General features: G+C 33.9%; 1 long non-coding RNA gene across 1 annotated transcript in view; it reads right to left on the reverse strand.

The window, feature by feature from the left end:
• LOC135214464 (uncharacterized) overlaps window positions 1-17,500 on the reverse strand; it is a 58,952-nt gene that overhangs the window by 22,504 nt on the left and 18,948 nt on the right. The window contains exon 2 of the long non-coding RNA XR_010314346.1: window positions 7,499-7,590. This is a non-coding gene — a long non-coding RNA (uncharacterized LOC135214464). The remainder of the gene's footprint in view (window positions 1-7,498; window positions 7,591-17,500) is intronic.

Below are 17,500 nucleotides of genomic sequence, written 5' to 3' on the forward strand. Positions count from 1 at the left end.
TTTGCTATTTGTTTTACGTTAGTATACATTTTGGTTAAATGTACTGTTAATTTGCTTTTGGTTGAAAAAAAGCTTAAGTTTTTGTGGCGCCATCTATTGAGTGCAGTTTGAAGTGCGGCCTTCCTCAGTGTTTTTGCTTCCTTGCCAAATTTGTAACTCTGTTTATTTTTCTTTATGGTGACTGGGAGTGTTGTAAGGAGAGGTGACTTGTGACTCTCCCAAAGTATTCTAGAGTGTAGTTCAAGGCCGTTGAGGACTCTGGAGCTGCTGATCTGTCTGCTGTTGTGGATTATACATATATAACGTCCTATTCTGAAGATTTCTCGCTTGTTCTCTTGAGAACAAAATCTGCTGTCATTGAGCTGCTGCTTAATGTGAAAGGCAGTTATGCACGTGAAGCTACATGTAGGAGTACGACGTGCAACTGTGATTTAAGTGGCCTACTGTCTTAAATCTTGGCGTTGGCAGTTGTTGTGTGGTTCTGGGCTCGAGAGCCTTTTTCATCTTTCATGGATGTATCCACTGTATCAGCACCAGAGTGGGCCTTGTTGGAGCAAGTAGGGTGTCTTCTCTCAGGTAAGAGGAACTCCCCTGTATCTTTGGCGAGCCGTAGACTAAAGTGGTGTATATCCACCAACGGTTTTAAAGTGCAGTTCTTCTGATGGGAGTGACGTTCTGTGACTGCTTTTTGAGTGATATATGGACTCGACTGTAGTTAGTAACTGGTCTGTGTCATAGGACCAATCTGTTGTGTGTATTTTTAGCTACACCTTAAAGAGTGTGTAATATATGGTCTTCTAAAGTGTTTGATAGTATATTATAAGGTTTAGATTGTTATGTCTTAGGTAGGATTATTGTTTCTTTTTGTATGTCCTTGCACTTCTTTCCTTTCTATTTAGTAATAGGTTAGCGTGGTGGGTAAAATTTATTGGTTGGCCCTTATTAAGATTAAGATTTGGTTTCTTCTCTATGAGTAGGGTTTAGCTTTAGTTATAGGTGACTCTGAGTTATTTGATGGCCTTTTGTGTTTTGTCTATTTATTACTTTTTGTGAGCCATCAGTGTACGTATATTTATTGTGTAATAAATATTGTGAAATTTTTGCCTGTGTCTTTCTGATTTTCCTCGCTCATACTGATTTGTTTTTGTCACTGGATCTAAGATTAAAATAAAAGAACCAGTTACGACTTCCTCCTAAAGGGAGTTCGTAACACCTTCGTAAACAGCTGTTATCATTTAACCACAGTTCCTATCAGTTATTAGTTATTACCTAACCGTTATTAATTATTAGTTAACCAAACACTTTTCTCATTAAGTTTTAGTTATTAGTTAAACACAATTCCTATCCGTTATTAGTGTTACCTAACCGTTATTAGTTGCAACTAATAAAAATATAACACTTTACCTTGGTATACCAATTTCTTTCTTCCTTAGCTACAGCTTGTATATTACACTTTCACAAAAACCAGGCGCTGTTACGAAATGTTTGTTCAGATTCCACAAAAGACACTATTTAACACTAAATAAACTCTAAGAAATATCAAATATGAAATTCTAAAACGTTACGAGTGACCAATTTACGTTACGTTAATATAATCTCAATGATGTCGCAGGAGAGAGAGAGAGAGAGAGAGAGAGCGAGAAAGATGTTAATGCCTCGAGGTCTTAAGATAGAATGAAATCTCTTCCTTTACGGAAACGGGAGAGGGCAGATGTCAAAAAAGTTCTTGGTACGAAAGCTTCCAGAAAGTTCTGAAATCTGATGCAATCTCACATACAAAATGTGCAATTCCCACGTGGGACTTGACAAAGACATACTCGTAGAGGACGAGTCTGTTAAAAAAAAAAGAAAGACACGTACCCGATCGAAACGGAGGCTGAGCGACAATTAAGATTGGCATATTTTGATAACAACGCAGATTCGAGCTCGCTCGCTATCACACGTGTTGAAAGAAAAGTTAAACATTCGTAGCTTCCAAAAGACAAAGATTTCTCTCTTTTACGTTATATACATATTCTTTTACAACACGTAATGCGAAATCTGAACATACATCTTAAAACATCCTATTCTAAGCTATCTAGGAATCTGAAAAAATGTTACACAATCTACATGACATTTCAAAGAGGGGAAATATGCATTTTGAAAGTAGCAATATATAATAATAATTATATATTATATATATATTATATTATATATATATATATTATATATAAATATATAGATACATAACATTATATATATATATTAAAATATATATACGTATATACGTGTATATATATATATATAGATAGATATTATATATATTATTTATATATATATATATATATATATATATAAAACAATGTATAAAACTAAATGGTATTCCCTACCATCCTTTCAAAAAATTACAATGCCATTACCTTATGCTTTAGATATTCAGCATTACTTTTATGGGTATTTGTGTGCAAGTATAAATATATGTATGCACAATCTTGTTCTCCGTTATAGGAAAAATAATTAAAAGCGAAAAGAAAAAAATTGAAAATATTTCTAACCTCAAGAACGAGATTTAATACTGACACACATATTTGAACTATAAATGTTTCTTAAAGTAATCCTCTCTCTCTCTCTCTCTCTCTCTCTCTCTCTCTCTCTCTCTCTCTCTCTCTCTCTCTCTCAAGTAGCAACGCAATAGGTTTAAAAAAAAAATGAAAACGTCATCCGAAGTCTTTCAATAAGCTGATCGTAAGCCGATTACAAAATACATTGTTATAAAATACGACTAAAAAATGCAGTACAGTAATATCGAACTCTTTTGAAATATAATAAATATATTATGCTGCTCCACATTTCCTTTTATTTAAAATTTTTGGGACAGACTATATTCCTTAATATGTGAGCAATAAATTTCAATTATGTGATATATATATATATATATATATATATATATATATATATATATATATATAATTAATGCTTGTTTAATAATATCTCCTTTCCTAACCTAACCCAACACAAGAAACTTTACCCCAGCCGTTGGCGACCAAATACTATTATACGTTTTTACAAAAACATTTTTTCATGAACGAAGCAACAGCTATTGTACAGTGGTGCTCAAATCTCATGCGACATGATTCTTTTTGTATCGTTCAGATTCTCAGACTCAACGTGACGTTGCCAAGTAGTGTTAAATTTTTTCTTCTCTGTCATACAAGTCAAAAAGTTTGGGAATTCACGGCTAGCCGTATTTTCCTTATGGTTATATAAATATGATCCCTTTTATGCATTGGTATAAATTCTTAATCCGTTTTCTTTTTCTTCTTTCTTTTGCTTAGTTCAAAGTGCGGCGTGATAAGGTTAGTGGTACCATCAATGAAAACGCACTTGACATGGTCCTGATAAAATTTTCAAATTAGGAATATGAATTTAAAAAAGTTTTCTTTGAATGTTGAAGTTTTAGGCTGTTTATAGGCCTAAAAAATCTAAGCCTTCTGAGATGTAATCTGTTACTAATGAATTTATTTGTAGAGATTACCCTGTTCTTTGAGGAATACAATAGGAATATGAATTACAACCAATTTCCTTTGAATATGGACGTTTTAGGCCGTGTTTAAGCTGCCTGTATGTTGCAAAATGATTTACAGGCCCAAAAAAACAATCTAAGGTTTCTGAGATGTTATCTGTTACTAATGTTTTTATTTGCAGAGAGATTACCTGTTCTTTGAGGAATAAAAGATGATGATGATTTTGACTATATGGAGAAGATGGCTATTAATTGAAATATCTTAAGTATTATGATGTTACACCAGGTGGGGGTTGCTGCACCGACACTAATCACACATGCTCCCCTCACACATTGATACTGGTGGGCTCATTCTACTTTTGTATATACATTTTGTATACAAATTTTATGCTTTCTTTGGAAGCAATATCAATGTTATGAAAATTTTTTTCCGATTTTTCATTTAACATTTGAACTGTGGTTTGATGACGACTTCGTTTTTATCAAAGGCTTCAGCGATGAGTGAACGAAAGTTTTGAAAATGTTTTGTAAGCGTTTTTTCTGAAATTTGGCTGCACGTGACATTTTCTTAGTTTTGAAATACAGTGGTACCTCATCATACGAAAGTCACAACTTACGAAAAATTCAAGTTGCGAAAGCAAATACGAAGATTTTTTTGGCTCTACATACATACGAAAATAGTTCAGGTTACGAAAGGTTGTTGCTGTAAATTCCTGAGATTCGCCCGGACCACCGATAACAATTTTAAAACTCGCGCACCGCCAACTGAGTAGAATGGCCACCATCCTCCCGCTCTCCCATTGGTTCCTGATGCTAGTCACCGCCATAAGATCCTGCTCTCCTATTGGTCAGCATCTCTCCCATCGTGCATCTACGTAGCAGCATTCTTCGGTCACTCCGAAGCAGCATCATTTGTGTACACGCGAGATTTGTTCAGTCTATACGATTTCGTTTATTAACGTAAATTAGTAGAGTGATTTCGTTGTAGTACTACTTTATCGTATTGTGTGAGAACTTTAGTACATCCGTATACTACATAACTTAATTACATACAGTATATACGTAGTCATGGGTCCCAAGAAAGTTGCTAAAGTTCACGGAAAGAAGAGGATGCTTTCTATGGAGACGAAGATGGAGATCATTAAAAAATATGAAGCTGGCATGCAGTTGAGTGTGATCACTAAGGAATACTGCCAATATCCATCGACGATAGGCACCATCCTTAAGCAGAAGAAAGCCATCAAAGCAGCTACACCTTCCAAGGGCGTCACTATTTTGTCTAGCAAGAGGAGCCACATGCACAACGAAATGGATAGGCTGCTTCTTGTCTGGATAAAAGACAAAGAAATCGCTGGCGATACGATAACCGAGACGGCAATCTGCCACAAGGCCAGCGCTATTTTCGGCGATTTGATTGCCCAGGCAGAAGACAACGGAGGAGAAGGGACAACGACGCCAACCCCAGACTTCAAGGCTTCTCATGGGTGGTTTGAAAAATTCCGGAAACAGACTGGCATCCATTCGGTGGTGCGGCATGGGGAGGCGGCCAGCTCAGACATGAAAGCGGACCAAGCCTTTATTAAAATGTTCGACAAGATGACAATCAACGAAGGCTACAGTTCTCAGCAAGTCTTCAACTGTGATGAGACTGGCCTTTTCTGGAAAAAAAGGCCTCCTCAGATGTACATCAAGGAGGAAGAGAAGAAGCTACCCGGGCATAAGCCTATGAAAGACAGGCTTACGCTCGCACTTTCTTCAAACGCCAGTGAGGATTGCAAGGTGAAGCCCCTACTTGTCTATCATTCCGAGACTCCTCAAGCCTTCAAGGCCCACAAAGGAGAAGCTTCCAGTGATGTGGAGGGATATGCAAAAGCCTGGGTAACAAGACTTTTATTCACCGAGTGGGTGAATCTGTGTTTCGGCCCGACAGTGAAGAAATTCTTGGAAGAGAAGCTCCTCCCTCTGAAATGTCTGCTGTTGTTGGACAATGCCCCTGCTCACCCTCCTGGCCTCGAGTTAGATATCCTAGCAGAGTATTCTTTTATCAAGGTTCTTTATCTTCCGCTTAACAACACCCCTCTCCTCCAGCCCATGGACCAGCAAGTGATATCGAACTTCAAGAAGCTGTATACGAAACATCTTTTCAAGAGATGTTTCAACATCACCGATACCGCAAACCTCACCTTGCATGAATTTTGGAAGGAGCATTTCGTCATTGTCATATGCATCTGACTCATCGATCGAGCTTGGCAGGAGGCTTTGAGGCGAACCTTGAATTCTTCATGGAGGAAACTCTGGCCTGATGCTGTATCCCCCAGAGACTTCCAAGGGACTCGACGTGGGCGAAGCTGGTGCAGATTCAGAAACAGTTGACGATCCTGAAACTGTTTCGCAACCAGATCCTAATGAGATCGTTGCACTCGGCTAGTCCATGGGGCTGGTCGTCAACAAGGACGACATCAGTGACCTCGAGGAGCACCAAGAGGAGCTTATGACGGATGACCTGAAGGAGTTGGAGGCCATGCAACATAATGTCGTTCAAGAAGAGTTCTCTAGCAGCGGCGAGGAGGATGACGACCCTATGACAACGGCAGAAATTAAGGATATTCTAGCTGCTTTTCATAAGGTGCAATCATTTATAGAAAAGAGACACCCCAAAAAGGCTTACACAAGTCATATGCTTGCGCAGTTTGATGAAGTTTGCCCGAGTCATTTCAGGAACATTATGAAAAGTGGGCAGAAGCAATCTTCCTTGGATAGTTATTTTTTAAAGAGGCCTTTAGTAGGAGTAAGCAAAAAGGAAGATCCAATTGATGCTACGAAAAATCAAAGTTGAAAGTGGTGAAGAAATTGAAATTTTGTAAAATAAACGTAAAGTATAAAAAAGTAAAAAAAAAAATTTAGAAATAAAAAAAAATAAAAAATTTAATTTCAAGTTTTTTGTAAAGTTAAGTGTTACGGTTTTGTTAATGTGTTTCGTAAAGTATAGTCTATGTTTCCTGACATTTTTTAATGTGTTTCGTAAAGTTAAGTGTACGTACTAACAAGTTTTCTGCCGTTTGTCCTCTTCCTCTGTCGCCACTTTCGGAGATAGCCTCACTCAAAAGGTAAGGTTCCACATTTTACTACATACGTATGTATGTACGTACAGTATTTCTTGTATACCATGTACACTAATACACTATTTACAGGTACTATGTAGTACATATTAGTAGTACGTATTAAGTTAGGTATGGAATGGTCCAAATTGTTGTATTTCATTGTTTATTGGTCAATTTAGCTTTATTAAAAAATTTACTGGGGTGTTTTTGTAGGGCTTGGAACGAATTAGGCAATTTACATATAAAATGCACCACTGTATATGACAGATTTCACTCTTATGAAACATAATATGACCTTATTGTATGCAATAATAGCGTTTCGCATTAAAATTAACAGATAAATATGGAGCATGCTAGGTTGCCAGTTAGTGAATTTTGAACGAAATCCTATGGAGTCATGTCGAATGAGATTTGAGCATCACTACATTATAAACAAAAGATCGTCTTTAATAGATGGCAAAGTAAAAACAAGGAAAACCCGCTAAACCAGGAAGGCACGAAGGCCAAACAAATAAGATTATTCCCAAAGCAAAGTGTTATCTTTTAACTGTGGCAATACAAATCCAACAGTGGTAGGATAAATTCCCCAAACGCCTATCGTCCCCCATCCACCCCACAACCCCCTATAAAAAGCTTATCCCTTTAAAGATAGTAAGTCTGAAATAAAATTTAAAAATAAACACGCACATGCAAAGCCTACTAGGTGAACAAGACAAAGTACTGCCCTTCGGAAATCTCAAAGAAAATGCCAATCCACAAATAGCCACACGACCTAATACTGTCCCCATAACACGGAGTTTTACTTAGAAATTTTGTCTACAGAAACCACAATACAAAACAGGCAAAACAATCACAAAACAACTGACATGAATCACAAAATGCTGTAAGTACTTACCGTCTATGAGCCAAGCCTCTTGCACAAGTGAGAAAGAGAGGTGTTGCCAGTTCGTTGCTGGTACTCTTGCAGTGACTGCAAAGCCAGTTATCCTGAAAATTAAAATCACTACAATTACTGATAGAAATCACTTTGTTTCGCTTGTTTTTATCAATACATGGCTGAGCCTTGTAATAAAAAAAAAGTGTATTGCACCACTCTAGATCACCCAACCACTCAACACCCCAACAAGTCAAAAGAAAGAGAGCAATTGCCCAATGACCCCATTACTTACAGAAAAGAAAAAAAACTGACTACTTGTCAATAATAACGTCACTAACAATTACAATATACGAAAACGACAAATATTATTAAAATAACTGAATGAACAATAATACCAATGAGAAATACATAAAAAGGAATTTGACTAGTACGCCAAATTAAAGGGTAATTTTAAAACTCTTCACTATTTTATCTAAGATAAGATTATCTAATTTGTACATACCAGGGCTCAAATTTGAAAGTTTTCCAGAATACGTCTCATAAAGGCAGATTCAATTATATTCCTACTAATATAATCGTTACAAATTAGATTTCTTTTGCTTCTTTCCTGTCAATCGCATGGTGAAGATTACCAAGGTGAATAAAAAGAGCACTTAAAGTCTGTCCTGTTCTAACCGAACATTTATGTTGGTTTAATCTAGTAGCCAACTCTTTTCCAGTTTGGCCAATGTATTTCTTATCGCAACTTTTACAAGGAATTGTATAAAGGCAGCAGGTAGATGCATTGACTTGTAATATTCGGTCTGCCTATAACAGAACATTGTATCTGTTCTTTATCCACATTTATTCTTCAACTGCTGTTAAACATATATTGGTGTCATCCTCTGTTTGTTATAACTTTGTTTAAACACTTGATTTGTCAGGGAGACGTTGAGATTTTATGTTACTTATCTGATAGGTTGACGTAAATATGCTGTCAGTTTCGTATGCTTATGCTCTCTCTCTCTCTCTCTCTCTCTCTCTCTCTCTCTCTCTCTCTCTCTCTCTCTCTCTCTTTCTTTATAATATATATATATATATATATATATATATATAATATATATATATATATATTATATATATATATATATACATACTTATATATATGAATATTATCACATCGAACCGTGATCCATTTATATATCAATTCAAGCTACAAATGTCCTTTAATATCTAAATTCACTTTACCTCCCAAATGATATATTTTCATATATGTACCGAAGGGGAATTTTTTAGTTGATAATAATTTTGTCCCCCCACGGGATCGAACCACCGTCCAAGTGGACGGGGACGAAATCAGGACAGTCAGTGACACTATCCAATCAGCCAACAGAGACGCTATAAGTTCATATAGATTCTGACTTACAAATCACCCTCGATCTCGGTGCTTTCGTAATTAGAATCGATATGAAACCCCCGTCTACCATGTTAGCCAATTCGAGCGTTTGACAGCACGTAGCCTTTTGTTATGAATAATTATCACATCGACCGTGATCCATTTTTATATATCAATTCAAGCTACAAATGTCCTTTAATATCTAAATTCACTTTACCTCCCCAAATGATATATTTTTATATATGTACCAAAGGGGAAATTTTTAGTTGATAATAATTTCGTCCCCCATGGGATCGAACCACCGTCCCAAGTGGATGATGACGAAATCAGGACAGTCAGTGACGCTATCCAATCAGCCAACAGAGACGCTATAAGTTCATATCGATTCTGACCTTACAAATCACCCTCGATCTCGGTGCTTTCGTAATTAGAATCGATATGAAACCCCGTCTACCATGTTAGCCAATTCGAGCGTTTGACAGCACGTAGCCTTTTGTTATGAATAATTATCACATCGAACCGTGATCCATTTATATATCAATTCAAGCTACAAATGTCCTTTAATATCTAAATTCACTTTACCTCCCAAATCCATGATATTATTTTCATATAGTTTAACCGAAGGGGAATTTTTTTAGTTGATAATAATTTCGTCCCCCATGGATCGAAACCACCGTCCAAGTGGACGGGGACAAAATCAGGACAGTCTGACGCTATCTCCAATCAGCCAAACAGAGACGCTATAAGTTCATATCGATTCTGACCTTACAAATCACCCTCGATCTCGGTGCTTTCATAATTAGAATCTATATGAAACCCCGTCTACCATGTTAGCCAATTCGAGCGTTTGACAGCACGTAGCCTTTGTTATGAATAATTATCACATAGAACCGTGATCCATTTATATATCAATTCAAGCTACAAATGTCCTTTAATATCTAAATTCACTTTACCTCCCAAATGATATATTTTCATATATGTACCGAAGGGGAATTTTTTTAGTTGATAATAATTTCGTCCCCCCACGGGATCGAACCACCGTCCAAGTGGACGGGGACGAATCAGGACAGTCAGTGGCGCTATCCAATCAGCCAACAGAGACGCTATAAGTTCATATCGATTCTGACCTTACAAAATTACCTCGATCTCGGTGCTTTCGTAATTAGAATCGATATGAAACCCCGTCTACCATGTTTTAGCCAATTTCGAGCGTTTGACAGCACGTAGTCTTTTGTTATGAATAATTATCCACATCGAAAACCGTGATCCATTTATATATCAATTCAAGCTACAAATGTCCTTAATATCTAAATTCACTTTACCTCCCAAATGATATATTTTCATATATGTACCCGAAGGGGAATAATTTTTTATTATAATAATTTCGTCCCCCCATGGGATCGAACCACCGTCCAAGTGGACGAGGACGAAATCAGGACAGTCAGTGACGCTATCCAATCAGCCAACAGAGACGCTATAAGTTCATATTGATTCTGACCTTACAAATCACCCTCGATCTCGGTGCTTTTGTAATTAGAATTGATATGAAACCCCGTCTACCATGTTAGCCAATTCGAGCGTTTGACAGCACGTAGCCTTTTGTTATGAATAATTATCACATCGAACCGTGATCCATTTATATATCAATTCAAGCTACAAATGTCCTTTAATATCTAAATTCACTTTACCTCCCAAATGATATATTTTCATATATGTACCGAAGGGGAATGGAGACATCTGTTTCATTTGGGCGTTTATTTAATGCAACGTTTGTTTCAGGACCAGCCCCATTTTCAAGCTGAAAATTACAATAATAAAATAAAATTAAAATAATTACTCATCTAATTTTATTTTTATTATTGTAAGTTTTCATCTTGAAAATGGGGCTGGACCCTGAAACGTTGCACTAAATAAACGCCCATATGAAACAGATGTCTCCATTTAAAGCCTTACCGCCATGTATCCCGTCTGAGACTTCCCCTTCGGTTTATATAAATATATATATATATATATATATATATATATATATATATATATATTATATATATATGTATATATATATATATATATATATATATATATATATATATATATATATATAAGATATAATATATAGTATATATATATATATATATATAATAGATAATATTAGATAGTATATATATATATATATATATATATATATATACTATATAGATATAATATATGTATATATATATATATGTATATATATATAATATATATATTTATATATTATATATTTAGAGGAGAGTATATATAATATATATATATATAATATATATTATATATGAGATGATTTGAAGAGAGAGAGAGAGAGAGAGAGAGAGAGAGCATACGAAACTGACAGCATATTTGCGTCAACCTATCAGATAAGTAACATAAAATTTCAACGTCTCCCTGAGAAATCAAGTGTTTAAACAAAGTTTTTCTTTTCTGTAAGTAATGGGGTCATTGGGCAATTGCTCTCGTTCTTTTGACTTGTTGGGGTGTTGAGTGATTGGGTGATCTAGACGAATAGTGTTTCTGTTTGTAATGGCCTTATTATACATTTTTTTTTCATTTTTTCACTTTGCTTTTGTAAGAGCTTCCTTCCTCACTAGTTTTGTTTTTTGTATTACTTTGTGCCCCGAAGATGTGTTAAATGCACGAAAGTACTTGGGCACACATTTCTTTTTTAAACTTTCCCAGTGGCTTCAGCTAATAAATAAAATAACGCACTTACTCTCATGATTTCTTAGTATTATGGAAGCCACGCGTGAACTCTACCACTTTGCTGCCTGTTATCCTGCCCTTGCCCCCTTTGTGATGGCTTTTTGTTCTTCGTTGTTTAAGGCCCATAAGCAGAAACTTCGTCTACGATTCTTACAAAACTGCCTCCAGGAACATGTGATACTACGCAGTCTAGTCCCTCGCAGATTGCTGCAACCAGGGACGTGCAGAAGGGGGTGCTAGGGGTGCCCAAGCACCTGCCCCTTTTGCTACTGTATTAAAAGTGCCCTTTTGAGAGGGATGTATTATAGGCCCGCCGCCTCTCTGGGTCAATGATAATAATAATAATAATATTAATAATAATAATAATAAACACGGAAGGCCTTGTACGAAAATGGGTATTTATATCTTGGTCAACACTGGTCACCCAAGATCAGCTGACTATATGTCTCACTGTCTGGTAACACTGGGGCCAAGGCAAGCTCAGCTGAGCTAGACTGACAACAGACCATGTAAGCTTTCCTAGTTATTTTAACTGGTATTGCCTCTGCATTAAGGCTTTGACTCCTTTTTTAGCTATAAAAAGTGTAATAACAAAAGGAGGGAGAGAGACAGTGGACCAAGTGAGTCGAGTAAATTAATAGACTTGGAGAGGAAAATAGGAACGGGGCCACTGTAATGTGGACTGGAACGCCGAACGGTACAGGTACCGGTATGATTCATTGTAGGTGGCCATTAACCTACTGAATGAGACACATACAGCTTGTGTTTCATTTCATTTGTTGCATAATGTGTCCAATTAAGTTCTTGAGCTGCACGTGATATTTAGTTTTCGATTTTTAAATCAACAATACCCAACTGGATGGTGAAAAAATCTGTTCATTTCTCATTTTCGTTTTTTTTTTCACTTGTTTTCGCCATTTAGCATTCGAGAATCATGTTTATGTCGTGTTATTAATGATGTTTATGCTTATCTGAGTAAATATTGATAACTGCGAATCGGCGATCATGTTGTGGGTCCAAAAAGCCATATATTAGCGAAATATGTTGATAAACATGCTGTAGATGAAAAATGAAGACTCCTTTATTTAAACGAAGAAATATAAAATCAACTTAATTTTACAAAGTCAAGAAATATTCTATTAAATAGGAAAATGCTGTAGGATAGCCATGCTTTCCCAACATAGCTTTAGTCAAATCCCCCTCCTTTCTCTACCGTACTTAAATGCGGCGGCAGTTGAGCGCTTTTTTAGCCAAATGAATATAACAAAAACTTCTGAGAGATCTTCTCTTAAAATGAAACATCAAATGGGATAATGCATGTAATATACCATAAGAAACACTGGACTTGAAAGTGTCTTCTCATTCACTGATTATTGATGACAAAATGCTGAAAGCAATCAGTAATGTCACAAGTAATGCAACATGTACAGAAGTTTCAGATATGTGATTTCATGGTGTTCGTAAGAAAGGTATGAAGGGTATAGCAAAAAGTTTAATTTCTATATTCATTTATTTTTGCTTCCTTTGAATAAAGGATATGGATTTCTGTGCGTATGTAATCACTTGTACCTTTTATTGTGTTTTTCTTGCCAATAGGTATTTTACACTGATGCTCAACCTGATGAAAGAAAACAATGTCCAGGAGATATTGCCACTTATGCTTGAACTCTTAACAATTTATGCCACTCTACCCGTCGCAACTGCAACAGTGGAAATGACCTTCTCCAAACTCAAGCTGGTGAAGACAAAGCTATGCAGCCTGTCCAGTGAGGAGAGGTTATCTGATCTTTTGTTGCTAGCAGTTGAAAAGGATATCACAATCAACAACAGTGAAGTTATCAGCATATTCAAAGAAATGGCACACAGAAGGGTTCTCTTATAAATATAAAATTATAAGGTCTGGTTATTAGCCAAGTGTATTGATCATACTGATTGATTTTCTTGCAGTCATTTATGTAAAAGTAATATATATAATTTTTCTTTTGTTAAATTTCTAGTTCTACTGGTAGTCATACTGTAGATTTTTATGTTCATATAAAACATTAGCCCATTGGTACCTATGATATCAGTCATGTTTATCTCTTTCTTGAATTATTAATGGCTAGTTTAAATAAATTTGAAAGAATATTGAGCCGGTATATATTTAGCCTCATTCATTTCTATATTTCTGCCCTTTTTTTCACTTGAGCACCTGCCCTGAAAAAGTTCTCTGCACGTCCCTGGCTGCAACCCACGGACCGACCTTATGATTATTTTCTTCGTCTGATCCTCGAGAAGTATATTTGCATTAGCAAAATAGAAGTGGCTGAAAATGTCAAAATTCTTCAGTGTAATCGTCGAGATTTCATCAAGCAATACCGTTTGAATGGAAGATTTCTCTTCTGGATTATTGTTACAGGAAGCTATGATGGGTGCATAATAATTTGGATAGAAAATTGAATGGAAAACTAAAATATCTTATTAGAAATAGCGTGTGGAACCGTAACGCAATAGTGATTTTGTGATTAATTTGTCGGACCGACCAATGAATGATTTTTCTTTCACGAAAAGTATCAACTGTGTTGAAGTAGCGAAATCATTTTGCAATTCAGAAAAATTATTGTAAATTGTCAAATGAGGATATTAATATCAGTAAAGGGATTGTTTATGGATTTATGTCAGACTTTTAGCGCAAGTGTTCCTCATCGTTTTATGAAAGCTTCATCTTAGTAATCATCACCATGCGATTGACTGGACAGAAGCAAAAGAAGTTTTATTTTGTAACGATTATATTAGTAGGAATATAATTGAATCTGCCTTTATAAAGACGTATTCTGGAAAACTTATAAATTTGAGCCCTGGTATGTACAAATTAGACGATCTTATCATAGATAAAATAGTGAAGAGTTTTAATATTATCCTTTAATTTTGTATACTAGTCAAATTCCTTTTTATGTATTTCTTGTTGAAATTCCTGTTCATTCAGTTATTTGGTGATGTCTTTTTAGGAATGTTGTTGGTGACGTTATTATTGTAACTATTTATAATTGAGAATTTAGTTTTTTTATAAACTGGTTTACAAGTAGTCAGTTTTTTTATGTAAGTAATGGGGTCACTGGGCAATTGCTCTCCTTCTTTTGACTTGTTGGGGTGTTGATTGGTTGGGTGATCTAGACGAATATTGTTTCTATTTGTAATGGCCATATTATACATTTTGCTTTTGTGAGAGCTTTCTTATTCGCTAATTTTTGTGTTCTGTATTACTTAGCGCCCCGAAGATGTGTTTAATACAGGGTTTAATACGAAAGGCAATCTGTCTTTTCTTTTCTAAACTTTCCCAGTGGCTTCACTAACATTTTTTTATTATAATATATATTTATAAATATATATATATATATAATAATATAATATATTAGATATAGATATAGAGATAGATAGAAGATAGAGAATAGATATAAAGATATATATCTTATATACTAATCTAATAGATATCTATCTAATCTATCTATCTATATATATAATAATAATAATATATTATATAGATAATACAATTAAATTTAATATATATATATGTGATATATATATATAAATTATATAATATAAATAGGAATATATATATATAAATAATATATAATATTAATATATATATACTATTATACATATTATATTTTTTCATAGATATATATATATATATAGATATATATAGATCTTTAGATATAGATATAGATCTAGATATAGCTATAGATATAGATATAGATATAGAATATAGATATAGATATAGATAATAGATATAGATCTATATTTATATGTAGAGGTAGATGTAGATATATATTAATATATATCTATCTATATATATCTCATCTATCTATTATATATATATAATATGTATATATATGTAGATCTATATATAAATCTATATATATAAGATATATATATATCTATGTAGATATATATATATTATAAATATATATATATATACTATATATATATTATATAATATTTAATTATATATATACATATATATATTTATTATTGACATATATCTATATAATTATATATCTATATTATATATCATATATAAATATATATATATATTATATATATATATAATAGTCTAGATATAAGATATATATATAGTATAGCTATAGATCGAGATATAGATACTAGATATAGATATAGATGATAGATATAGATGTAGATGTAGATGTATTGATGTAGATTTAGATGTAGATGTTATATGTGAAATGTGATGTAGATATCTATCTATATATTCTATCTATCTATATATACATCTATAACACTCCTGTATATAAGGTAGGATATTATTAAATATATATATATATATATATATATGGTAGATATATATATATAAATATCTATATATATATATATATATATATATATCTATATATATATATTACATATTATATACATATATATATAGATATACTATATATATATATATATATATTATAATATAAGCTATAAATATATATCATATATAAATATATATATATATTATATATATAATTATATATATATATATAATATTTATATATATATATATAATATATTATATAGTATATACATTATAATTATAATAGGTATATATATATAGGATATATCTATATATAGGATATATTATATTATATATCTATCCTATATATTAGATACATGTTAGATATATATAATATATACGTTTATCTGTAGATAATATTATATATATTATAAATATATATATATAGATATATATATAATATATATATATACAATTGTGGTAGAGATAGATATATATATATATATATAATAATATTATATATATATATATAACGTATATGGTAGATATATATATATATAATATATATATATCTATAATATATATATATATATATATATAATATATTATTGTAATATATATATGTAATATATACTATATACATATTCATATATATATATTCACCGTTCGAGGCTTCCCTCTTGAAAAGTGATCCAGGAAGGGTAAAGTCTTCTGGTTTTAGGCTGCAAGTACACGGGCCACTGAGTGGCGGGGGTGTGGTTTCCCATAGGTGTCCATTGTTTATAACCTATGTCAAGCACACAGCCGTCTGTGGCAAATGACTGTGGCGAGCTGTCGCTGATCCCCAACACTGAGCGTCGCCACTGACCACGGCCACCTATAGAGGAAGCCTGGCCACTGAACCCAAAAAGATTACCTATGTCATCAAGGTGAGGCGATCGCCCAGGCATCATCACTGAGATGAATCAGTATTCCACTTACCTCGGACGTGGTTACTACGTAATTTTTTGTCGAGTTATATTTCCTTTCTGCACTACTTTATAATGCCAAACAAGTGTTGTGTGCCTCGTTGTCGAGGGAATTACGATAAGAATGCAAAAGTTTGTGCATTTTCCTTCCCTAAGGACGAAAAACATGAAAGGAAAGTGGCTACACGTGGTTAAGAGAAAATAAGGATATTTACCAACAAAGAACAGCAAAGTGGCTCATTTTTGTATCTTGATTTTCAAACATACTGATTTGAACTCCAATAACCATTGTATTTATTCATTTCTTGCTGATATTTCGTATTTCAGGTTATACAAAAATATCAGCAAGAAATTAATAATACATAAAGGACACTGGAATTCAACTCTGTGTTTAAAAGAAAATATACTGCGCTATGTCTCGTTCGTTATCTGTCACAATCCACTGACCCGCATAAACGAACCACTGTGGCTAACGACAATCCGCCATTCAGTGGCTTAAGCCACTGTAGCGGCACTCTGTGGCGACCACAAAGGTTTCATTTGATTTATATAGATTTTTGGCATTATGCCAAGCACTGGGGCAACTACGGCCATTCAGAGCTGAAACGGAAATTGAGAGTAAAAGGTTTGAAAGGTTTTACAGGAGGGAAACCTGGCAGTTGCACTAT

Source organism: Macrobrachium nipponense, chromosome 45 (assembly GCF_015104395.2).
Source record: "Macrobrachium nipponense isolate FS-2020 chromosome 45, ASM1510439v2, whole genome shotgun sequence".
NCBI lineage: Eukaryota > Metazoa > Arthropoda > Malacostraca > Decapoda > Palaemonidae > Macrobrachium > Macrobrachium nipponense.